Source organism: Oncorhynchus mykiss, chromosome 6 (genome assembly GCF_013265735.2).
Source record: "Oncorhynchus mykiss isolate Arlee chromosome 6, USDA_OmykA_1.1, whole genome shotgun sequence".
NCBI lineage: Eukaryota > Metazoa > Chordata > Actinopteri > Salmoniformes > Salmonidae > Oncorhynchus > Oncorhynchus mykiss.
Genome location: NC_048570.1, coordinates 78,483,942 through 78,496,223, shown reverse-complemented (window position 1 = coordinate 78,496,223; position 12,282 = coordinate 78,483,942). Strand labels below are relative to the sequence as shown.

Genomic DNA, 12,282 nt, shown 5'->3' with positions numbered 1-12,282 from the left:
GAGAGCCTTACGGTTGTGGGCGGAGCAGTTGCCGTACCAGGCGGGGATACATCTGTAAAAGTTTGTGAGTGCTTTTGGTGACAAGCCAAATTTCTTCAGCCTCCTGAGGTTGAAGAGGCGCTGCTGCGCCTTCTTCACCACGCTGTCTGTGTGGGTGGACCAATTCAGTTTGTCCGTGATGTGTACGCCGAGGAACTTAAGACTTACTACCCTCTCCACTACTGTTCCATCGATGTGGATAGGGGGGTGCTCCCTCTGCTGTTTCCTGAAGTCCACGATCATCTCCTTTGTTTTGTTGACGTTGAGTGTGAGGTTATTTTCCTGACACCACACTCCTCCCTGTAGGCCGTCTCATCGTTGTTGATAATCAAGCCTACCACTGTAGTGTTGTCTGCAAACTTGATGCTTGAGTTGGAGGCGTGCATGGCCACGCAGTCGTGGGTGAACAGGGAGTACAGGAGAGGGCTCAGAACGCACTCTTGTGGGGCCCCAGTGTTGAGGATCCTGGTCCGCGACGGGGCTGGTTTTCTTTTTGTAATCCGTGATTGACTGTAGACCCTGCCACATACCTCTTGTGTCTGAGCCATTGAATTGCGACTCTACTTTGTCTCTATACTGACGCTTAGCTTGTTTGATTGCCTTGCGGAGGGAATAGCTACACTGTTTGTATTCGGTCATGTTTCCGGTCACCTTGCCCTGATTAAAAGCAGTGGTTCGCGCTTATGGCACGTTGTGTTAGCTAATCCAAGTTTATAATTTTAAAAGGATAATTGATCATTAGAAAACCCTTTTGCAATTATGTTAGCACAGCTGAAAACTGTTGTTCTTATTAAAGAAGCAATAAAACTGGCCTTCTTAAGACTAGTTGAGTATCTGGAGCATCAGCATTTGTGGGTTCGGTTACAGGCTCAAAATGCCCAGAAACAAAGAACTTTCTTCTGAAACTCGGCAGTCTATTCTTGATCTGAGAAATGAAGGCTATTCCATGCGAGAAATTGCCAAGAAACTGAAGATCTGGTACAACGTTGTGTACTACTCCCTTCACAGAACAGCCCAAACCGGCTCTAACCAGAATAGAAAGAGGAGTGTGAGGTCCCGGTGCACAACTGAGCAAGAGGACACGTACATGAGAGTCTCTAGTTTGAGAAACAGACGCCTCACAAGTCATCAACTGGCAGCTTCATTAAATAGTACCCGCAAAACACCAGTCTCAACTTCAACAGTAAAGAGGCGACTCCTGGATGCTGGCCTTCTAGGCAGAGTTCCTCTGTCCAGTGTCTGTGTTCTTTTGCCCATCTTAATCTTTTCTTTTTATTGGCCAGTCTGAGATATGGCTTTTTCTTTGCAACTCTGCCTAGAAGGCCAGCATCCCGGAGTCACTTCTTCACTGTTGACGTTGAGACTGGTGTTTAGTGGGTACTATTTCATGAAGCTGCGATGGCGTGATGGTTGCTGATAATGGGCCTCTATACGCCTATTCCATTAAAAATCAGCCGTTTCCAGCTACAGTAGTCATTTACAACATTAACAATGTCTACACTGTATTTCTGATCAATTGGATGTCATTTAAATGGACAAAAAAATTGCTTTTCTTTCAAAAAACAGAATTTGTAAGTGACCCCAAACTTTTGAATGGTAGTGTATATAAAACATTTTTTTTTAAAGAAATATCACATTTACTCAGTACTTTGTTGAAGCACCTTTGGCAGCGATTGCAGCGTCGAGTCTTCTTGGGTATGACGCTACAAGCTTGGCACACCTGTATTTGCGGAGTTTCTCCCATTCTTCTCTGGAGCAGGTTTTCATCAAGGATCTCTTTTGTACTTTGCTCCTGTCATGTTTCCCTCGATCCTGACTAGTCTCCCAGTCCCTGCTGCTGAAAAATATCCCCACAGCATGATGCTGCCACCACCATGCTTCACCGTAGGGATGGTCAGCCAGATTTCCTCCAGACGTGACGCTTGGAATTCAGGCCAAATAGTTCAATCTTGGTTTCATCACATCAGAGAATCTTCTTTTTCATGGTCTTAGAGTCTTTAGGTGTCTTTTGGAAAACTCCAAGCAGGCTGTTATGTGCCTTTTACTGAGGAGTGGCTTCAGTCTGGCCACTCTACCATAAAGGCCTGATTGATGGAGTGCTGCAGATATGGTTGTCCTTCTGGAAAGTTCTCCCATCTCCACAGAGCAACTGTGCAGCTCTGTGAGAGTGACCATCAGGTTCTTGTTCACCTCCCTTCACCTCCTCTTCTCTCCCGATTGCTCAGTTTGGCCGAGCGGCCAGTTCTGGGAAGAGTCTTGGTGGTTACAAACTTCTTCAATTTAAGAATGATGGAAGCATTGTGTTCTTGGGGACCTTCAATGATGCAGAAATGTTTTGGTATCCTTTCCCAGATCTGTGCCTTGACACAATCCTGTCTTGGAGCGCTACGGACAATTCCTTAAACCTCATGGCTTGGTTTTTTCTCTGACATGCACTTTCAACTGTGGGACCTTATATAGATTGGTGTGTGCCTTTCCAAACATTGTCCAATCAATTGAATGTGCCACAGGTGGACTCCAATCAAGTTGTAGAAACATCTCACGGATGATCAATGGAAACATGATGCACCTGAGCTCAATTTCCAGTTTCATAGCAAAGGGTCTGAATACTTAAGTAAGATATTTTATTTTTTAGAAATGTGCAAACATTTCTAAAAACCTGTTTTCGCTTTGTCATTATGTGGTATTGTGTGTAGATTGAGGACATTTTATTTATTTATTCCATTTTAGAATAAGTCTAACATAACAAAATGTGGAAAAAGTCAAGGGGTCTGAATACTTTCCGAATGCACTGTATTTTCTCGATCTTGATGTTCCAAAGATGGCCTATCTGTCTCCTACATTCAATTGTGTGTACAATGTGTTAGTTAGCACGTGTGTGGATTGGGGTGTGTGTGTGTGTGCCAAGAGGCTGTGTATGTTTTGGCAAAGCCAACAAGCCACAAGACAGACCCCTCACAGTAAAGGGAATTATCCTTAGTCGAGTTGCATATTCCGGTTTTCAGGAATACAGCTATTTTCAACCTAGCTTCCTTTTCCGCTGAAAACCGAATGTGGGAACTTCGCTCAGGTGCTTCTCTTATGCCTGCTACATCAGGTTAAAGGGAATTAATACAGGCAAGCACACACTTGTTATCCGAAACAATACAAACAAAATCACAGAATGTGTGACAATACTCTGTATTGTGACATTATTTAATTATTTAAAATGTAATAAGCTTAAAAAGGATAAATGGGTCATTTGGCTCGCGACAGGGATATCCCAGCTGTCATCAGACCCACATTAGGGCCGTCTGAAGCGGCTGTAATGTAGTTAATGGCTGATTTAAGATCCTAAATGATTTACCAGACCTATTAGGAAGGAGACTTAAGTGCTGTGAGTCCACCCTGCCCCTCAAAATGTACAACTCTGCTAATATTGTTGTACACAATGTAAACAGGAAACAATCACAGAAGGCAATATGCAACATCCTAAACCAGTAACCATTCATTGCTTGTGTATTGCAATTAATATTCAAAACAAATCAGGTCAATTGAAATATAATTGATGTAACCAAATGTAATAATATACTATTTACAGTAGTAGTATATAGACAGTACCAGTCAAAAGTTTGGACTAACCTACTCATTTTCTTTATTTTTGCTATTTTCTACATGGTAGAATAATAGTGAAGACAACAAAACTATGAAATCACACATATGTAATAACCCAAAAAGTGTTAAACAAATCAAAATCTATTTTATATTTGAGATTCTTCAAAGTAGCTGCCCGTTGTCTTGATGGCAGCCATGCACACTGGCTTTCTCTCAACTAGCTTCATGAGGTAGACACCTGGAATGCACCTTGTGACAAGGTAGGGGTGGTATACAGAAGATATCCTTTTTTGGTAAAATACCAAGTCCATATTATGGCAAGAACAGCTCAAATAAGCAAAGAGGAAACCACATTCCATCATTACTTTAAGACATGAAAGTCAGTCAGTGCAGTCACAAAAACCATCAAGCGCTATGATGAAACTGTCTCTCATGAGGACCACCACAGGGAAGGAAGACCCAGAGTTACCTCTGGATAAGGATAAGTTCATTAGAGTTAACTGCACCTCAGATTGCAGCCCAAATAAATACTTCACAGAGTTCAAGAAACAGACACATCTCAACATCAACTGTTCAGAGGAGACTGTGTGAATCAGGCCTTCATGGTGGAATTGCTGCAAAGAAACCATTACTAGAGGACACCAATAAGAAGAAGAGACTTGCATGGGCCAAAAAAACCCGAGCAATGGACATTAGACCGGTGGAAATCTGTCCTTTGGTCTGATGAGTCCAAATTTAAGATTTTTGGTTCCAACTGCCGTGTCTTTGTGAGACGCAGAAGAGATGAACGGATGATCTCTGCATGTGTGGTTCTCACCGTGATGCATGGAGGAGGTGGTGTGGGGGTGCTTTGCTGGTGACACTGTCAGTGATTTTATTTAGAATTCAAGGCACACTTAACCAGCATGGCTACCACAGTATTCTGCAGCGATATGCCATCCCATCTGGTTTGCACTTAGTCCCACTGTCATTTGTTTTTCAACAGGACAATGACCCAATACACCTCCAGGCTGTGTAAGGGACATTTAACCAAGAAGGAGAGTGATGGAGTGCTGCATCAGATTACCTATCCTCCACAGTCACCTAACCTCAGCCCAACTGAGATGGTTTGGGATGAGTTGGACCGCAGAGTGATGGAAAGGCAGCCAGCAAGTTCTCAGCGTTTGTGGGACCTCCTTCAAGACTGTTGGAAAAGCATTCCAGGTGAAGCTGGTTGAGAGAATGCCAAGCATGTGCAAAGCTGTCATCAAGGCAAAGGGTGGCAACTTTGAAGAATCTAAAATATATTTTGATGTATTTAATTAACATTTTTTGTTTACTACATGATTTCATATGTGTTATTTCATAGTTTTGATGTCTTCAGTATTATTCTACAATGTAGAAAATAGTCAAAATTAAGTAAAATCCTTAATTAAGTAGGTGTGTCTGCACTTTTGACTGGTACTGTATATATTTAAAGTTATAGGTATATTCCCTACACAGTAAGCAGTGGATGGTATGTCTATCTCCATAATTCCATGACAAGCCTTCAGAAACGCTCCGACCCCCCCAAAAGAAATCACATCTTTCCTCATGCCAGTCTGAGAGGGGAACCATGTTGTGGATTTATAATTTATCATTCTTCAGAGGTGATGCAGTATTCACATGATAATTAGGATACATTTTTGATTGCTGCCTGCGGGCATTTCTGCATTGTTGGCTTCAGGAACCTGGGCCATTATGACCTTATTAGTGTAACTGTCAGTGGCCTGTTTTAGTTTACACATGCGTTGTCGTGTATTTTATTATGAACTGCACTCATCAGGATAAAACTTATTAGTGGCTTTTACAAGACGCCGTGTCACTTAAATGAGGAGCGCAACACCTCCGCTTGACTCAATGTACCGGTCAAAACAACGCTGGCAAAATTAATAACGTTTTCAATTATTGTATTCTTGTTAATTACTTACAAAGACTAAGTATTTTACTTGAAATGAGATATGATAACAATTGATTAAAATAATGACATACAATTGTTTCAGGTTTTGTCATAAGGAACAAATAATTAAAGTTTTATAATATAAGGCTATTGTTAAGTGAGAGCACTGTAAAGGCATTGGTGGTTTCAGAATGATGCAGGTTGATATAGTCTTTTACTTATGATTTTAGAGGACTTAAGTAATAATTTCAAGTGATAACTTTTATAATTTTCTCATTATCTTCACAAGCTTTGTCACACATAGGCCAACAGTAGAAATATAACAAATTAAAGACCACTTTTAACCTTTTTTCATATGCTTTTTAAGGCATTGAATATCATAGATTCTTCTGTCAAACCAGTTATAGGACTCAGTCCTGAGATGCCACCGAGCCAGTCTAATAGTATTTAGTATCGTTAGCCAACCTGTTGTCCTTTGTTGTCTGTTTGCACACAGCAGCATCCCGTGATCACCTGGTTGATTAACTCAGTTGTGTCACAATCTGGCTGTGTGTACAGGAGCTTGTGTTCTCACACCTGAGGGGAGCTGTGCTGTGTGAACCACTGGGTTTCAGCATCACTTTGGGGGATTTTATTAACAGGCCAGCGAGTGCACCAAGTCCCTGCCCTGCTGCCACGTCTGACAGCAGCTGTGGAGAGACCAAACACCAGACAGTCAAGCAGACAGACAGGCAGAAGAAGAGGGAAAAACTGCCCAAGCTTGGCAAATCGTCTGGCCATTCTCCTCCTCTCCCTACATATACTTTAAAAACATTCAGGGCTAAATGACCCCCCCCAAGTCTAGCAGTTTGTAGTGGAAAACTTTCAAAAAGCTGTTTATACCCAGCTGGGGACCTACTTGGAGGCTAACGGGGAGAAGCTTTTCTATTTTTTATTTTCTCTCTCCCAGTCTGGGGGGAAAAAGGCCTCTGGATTGACAGTGCCTTTCATACTGTATTATCCAGCCTGGCTTTTAACTCCGGGAGAACTGTGTTCACAAATTGATGCTCTGTTCCTCTGGGGCTGCAGCTGAAACATTAAATCCTACTGAAATATTCATATGTGAGTGCATTTAGCTGAAAGCAATTGATGTGCTGCTCCCTGGAGAATAGATGGTAATGTTGCAGCCGGGGGCCCAGGCCCCCACACTCTGGCTGTCAGACACCCTAAAGGACCACACTGGTCAAAACCATTGAGATGTATGTTCAGGAATTGACTGCCTATCAGGTCAGAGTATGGTGGAAAGGGTTCCGGGGGATTGGGGCTCAGTTTGTGGTCCTGGTGTTGGTCACTTATGGTCACAGCAACTTGGTTCACCAGACTACTGGTTAGAAGAGCCTATCTCATAAGGCTGTGGTCATAGGGATTCTCTGATTGCCATGCTGTGTATTTCTGTGTGCAAACACGCATCATCTTCTCATTTTAAGTTGTTGAAAAGTAATGGTTAAATCAATAGTCTTTACATATCATATTGTGTCCAAACCTTTTCATTCATTTGGTTGAGACTGATTTTTTTTTTCAGAATAGATTTTTTTGTTCTCCCTACAATAAACACTCTGTTTATTAAAACTTGAAAGCTGATTTATTTTATTTATGTATCATGTCTGTGTAGTATTATTGCAAAAATATACATTTTTTGTCATATGAATTACATTTTTGATATTACATTATTATATACTGACTGGCCATTTTATGTTGTGTTTTATTTCCAGGAACTCTACATCGCAGTGGGCATCTCTGGAGCTATTCAGCACCTGGCTGGGATGAAGAACAGCAAGGTGCACCACATCACACACATCAAACTAAGCAGTCTAAATAAGCTAGTGGTATTATTGTGGTATGGCTGTGTTATTACTTGTGGATAATTCTTCACATTTAAACAAATGTAAAATAGATTTGTTCTACTGATTTTCAAAATGTTTATTTGAGGATGCAAGAGTTTTCTAGTGCTCCAAACAAAATACAGGATGTGTTTTATACAGCAAGATGTTTTTGAAAATGTAACAATGTTTCCCTAAAGAAGTTGTGCTTTTTAAAACATTGTTTTTTGCTGATTCTTGCTGTCGCAAGTCATGCATAACTACATATAGTTATGGGGCTTGTGCGTCTGATTGCTAAATTAACTGTGGTGTCGATTATTTTATTAAATTCTTCTGAGCTTTTTGTGATGTAGCGCCTTGTCACCAGGAGAGTGATAAATACGTCTCACCCTCATGTTTATCACAATTTCATGTAGCTAAGCTTATTCTATCGCCTTTTATGGAATTTGCACTAGTGATGGATTAACAAGTAAAGATATACATACAGTAAAACAATGGAGATACTGATTAAATGTCATATTGATTTAAAATAAATTGTATTAATGTAAAAACATATATTAATTAATAAAAAACATTTACAACTCTTTGAAACTGACTGACTCATTTTGAAGATAAAAAAACAATAATTTGATATCTTCAAGTTATCTGAAAGCATAAAGATCACCCATTCAAATAATCAGTCCAGTTAACACTGTTACTGTATAGGCTGATTTGAAAAAGCCAAAATGGGTGTCATACAACTGCACCAATTTACCTAATTAATAGTATTACAGTAATTCACTCTTTCAGAACGTCTATATATGAGGAGGATTTGAATGAACTTGGTCAGAGTACTTTTTCTTATTTGTATTCCTCTTTTTTCACTGTAGTTGACCCACTTTTACAGCAAGTGGAGGGCAGAATACATCTGTCCCTGGAAGAGAACTGTTTTATGTAAATGCAAAATGGAGAAACTCTTTCGTAGCCATGACAACAGTCTCCTGAGTGGATTTCTTCCACCAAGGCGAGCTATCTGCTCCGGGATCCCGTGCACTTAAGAAGTGTGTTTTAAAAGGGAACCTGAAGAAGCTTTTTAAAGAATGATGTATAATTTATTTGTATTTTCTCTCTTGCTTCTTAAGATGAGAGTAGAGTGTGTGGGATGTGTTCTGGATGTGTCAGACCACAGTATTATGTACTATTATGCAGCCATAGTCCCATATCTATTTGTTTTGTATGAAATTTACTCTGCTTCTACGTATATCCTGCCGCTTGATGTCACGGAGCTGTTTTCAAAATCACTTTCATCCACTTAAAAAAAACACATTCATAAGTGACATCACTTAAGTGCAGCTAATTTGGGTTTTTATGTTTGCTGCTTTAACAAGCTATGCAATATGTCATGAAAGCATAGTGTGTATATATAACATGTGAGAGAGTAGTAAGGGATGGTAATACAACTTTATTTTTAAATAATACAACTTTATTTTTAATACAACTTAGTTTTTTTAAATTTGTACTTAATTTTGATTCTTATCATGGTGACTGATATTGTCCTAATACCGGATGCTGACTCACTGCTTTAGGATGTGGATCATCAGTTTACATAGCAATGTATCTTTAATTTATGATTTAAGTGTTTGGTTTAGCCTCCATTAAAATTCTGAGGCAATCCATGTACAGTATGCATACCGCTTTGCATTTTCATTCAGAGGACAGGTTAGTACATGTACAGTATGCATACCGCTTTGCATTTTCATTCAGAGGACAGGTTAGTACATGTACAGTATGCATACCGCTTTGCATTTTCATTCAGAGGACAGGTTAGTACATGTACAGTATGCATACCGCTTTGCATTTACATTCAGAGGACAGGTTAGTACATGTACAGTATGCATACCGCTTTGCATTTACATTCAGAGGACAGGTTAGTACATGTACAGTATGCATACCGCTTTGCATTTACATTCAGAGGACAGGTTAGTACATGTACAGTATGCATACCGCTTTGCATTTTCATTCAGAGGACAGGTTAGTACATGTACAGTATGCATACCGCTTTGCATTTTCATTCAGAGGACAGGTTAGTACATGTACAGTATGCATACCGCTTTGCATTTACATTCAGAGGACAGGTTAGTACATGTACAGTATGCATACCGCTTTGCATTTACATTCAGAGGACAGGTTAGTACATGTACAGTATGCATACCGCTTTGCATTTTCATTCAGAGGACAGGTTAGTACATGTACAGTATGCATACCGCTTTGCATTTTCATTCAGAGGACAGGTTAGTACATGTACTGAGACGAACTGTGACACGTGTTTTTGTGTTTCATTTCTAGATAATCGTTGCCGTCAACAAAGATCCAGAGGCACCTATTTTCCAGGTAGCTGACTACGGTTTGGCGGAGGATCTCTTCAAGGTAAGACTGTCAATGAATCCCTATATGGAGGTAGATATTTAGTTGATCTTAAGGAGGTGGACCTAGATCTTCAGCATTGGCTAAATTAAGTATTATACACCACACCCTGTATAGGTTTAGGGAAGTGCTATGAGTGTTATCCAAGTCAACACTGATACACTGGATTTAACCTGTATGGTGCCCAGTATTTCTAATTCATGACAGCATTTAAAGTGTCAGTGTTCATGTACTTGAGATCTGCTTAGTCCTGATGGGCAAATTGTGGTGAGGAGTCTTGAGGGAAATATCCATCACACCCTCATGCCATCATTACAGATCCCTGTCACACCCTGTCCATCTCTCCTTTAAGAGTAATTCTTCTAGTACCCTCAGGAGGATTTAAAATAGGTTTATTACTACGATGTGTATTTGTTATATTAATAATATGGACCTTATTCTACCAAAAGTGGTTTCCTGATAAAAGCAAACATAACATTGGTTTTGGTTGAATTAGGTCCTTAATTAGCCATAAATTATGATAAACTGGGTGGTTCAAGCCCTGAATGCTGATTAGCTGACAGCCATGGTGTATCAGACAGTATACCACGGGTATGACAAAAAACATGTATTTTTAGTACTCTAATTACGTTGGTAACCAGTTTTATAATAGCAATAAGGCACCTCAGGGGGTTGTTGTATATGGCCAATATACCACCGCTAAGGGCTGTATCCAGGCACTCCGCATTGCGTCGTGCATAAGAACATCTCTTAGCCGTGGTATATTGGCCTATACCACACCCCCTCGCAGGCTTGTTGCTTAAGTATACCATAGCAAAACATATTTGAAAAATATTCTCCTCAGTTAATGACGCTGTAATAAGACACATCAACGACTGATCGACTAATGTTAATGCATTTAAACTGACTCCCTCTGAGCCTTTATTCAAACATTTCAATTATTAAGGGAAATGTCTAATGGTCACTGTTAATTCACTCTTCTTCTTCTCTGATTGTGACATTGAGGCACTTCCTGGTTCACTAGAGACCTCCCGCAAGCCATTTCCTGTCTGATCAGAGGCCCAGGCTGTCAGTTAGTTGCTCATTAAAAGTATTCCTGTGTAATAATGTCATTGTAAAAGCATTTTGTGACAACTGCTTAGGTAGAAGGGGCTCTATAAATGAGTTTGATTGATAAAATGAATTGAATAGTTAGGTTTATCATTATAAATCATTAAAGGGCACCTTCCATTTGCCGTTCAGTCTTAAACAATGGGGATTCATTAGCTTGGTGGTGTAGCCATCTATTTGACCTGTTTAAAGGCAATGTTAACGTCTGGTTTTCCCTCTCATACATTTGCATATTATTCAGTTGTTTAATCTCAGAAAACAAAACTTCTAGAGACCTTGTGCCTTCCTGAGTTGTGCCTTATTCAGTTACAATCTGTTAACTAGGTTTCTGGGATTAGCCTAAAATAACACTGAGTGAAATCATGTTTAAATGAATATGCAGCTAAGTTCTTACTCTCTCCGACTGTAAACATTTCTCTGTTGAGTGCCTGGATCCAAACCTGGTAAATCAGTTATTGTGATTGATAGAATAGGAACCATTTGGAACTGTATATTACTCCACCTAATGAAAAAGCAGATGTACTGAATTATTGAACTCGTGAATGTATCAGTGGATAGTTCATGAGAGGACCTCCTGCTCAGAGAGTAACTTCCACTCCTCAACCTTAACAGCAACTAATACCACCTGATAGTTAAACTAAGGGGACTGCCTGGTGTTGGCTTCTGTGTTCCTCTTCACCTATTCACTCCTAATTGACATGTTCAGGTAACTTTGGCAGGGCTCAGCGCCACAGGGTTCCAGGAAGCACTTCTACCCTCTAGTTTAGGCATAAAGACGGAGGTGGCAGATCCAGATCCAGTGCCCATGCTTTGCCAGACTCTTCAAGAGGGACCCTTTGTGAGAAGTGAAAGCCTAGTGGCTTTTTCCATTTGTTTGCCTCATCATTTATTAACCAGTGTCGTTGCGTGTGATCGGCCGGTGTTGGTGACTAGGTGTTTAAGTTAGTAATATTCTGCTGAAGTGATGGGTAAGTAGAGATAATAACAGGCAGGTCCAGAACTGTGACAATAGTTCTCATCTTACCTGTGTTTACATACACTCTGATTTCAGATAACAGTCAAAGACAATGGATGTGTCTTTTGTCGTTGTTGCCAATGAAACTGTCAGGGGTATGAGAACTGTTTGTATTTGCAGGCTGTTCCTGAGATGACTGCAGCAATGAAGAAGTGATCGCCATCATGATCCAACCAAGATCCTATAATACTCCAACATCTGAAGATGAAACATTAACCAATTATAAGCTGCCAGTTTTAACTACCCAAAAGAAAATCCTGCCTTAAACTGCATTTCATGCTTCTTGTGCATTTTGAAATAGGTGCTTAAAATGTTTAGATCTAATACATTGTTTATTGTGATAT

The 12,282-nt window shown here is 40.1% G+C and overlaps 1 pseudogene; it reads left to right on the top strand.

The window, feature by feature from the left end:
• LOC110526971 overlaps positions 1–12,282 on the top strand; it is a 19,118-nt pseudogene extending 6,836 nt beyond the window's left edge.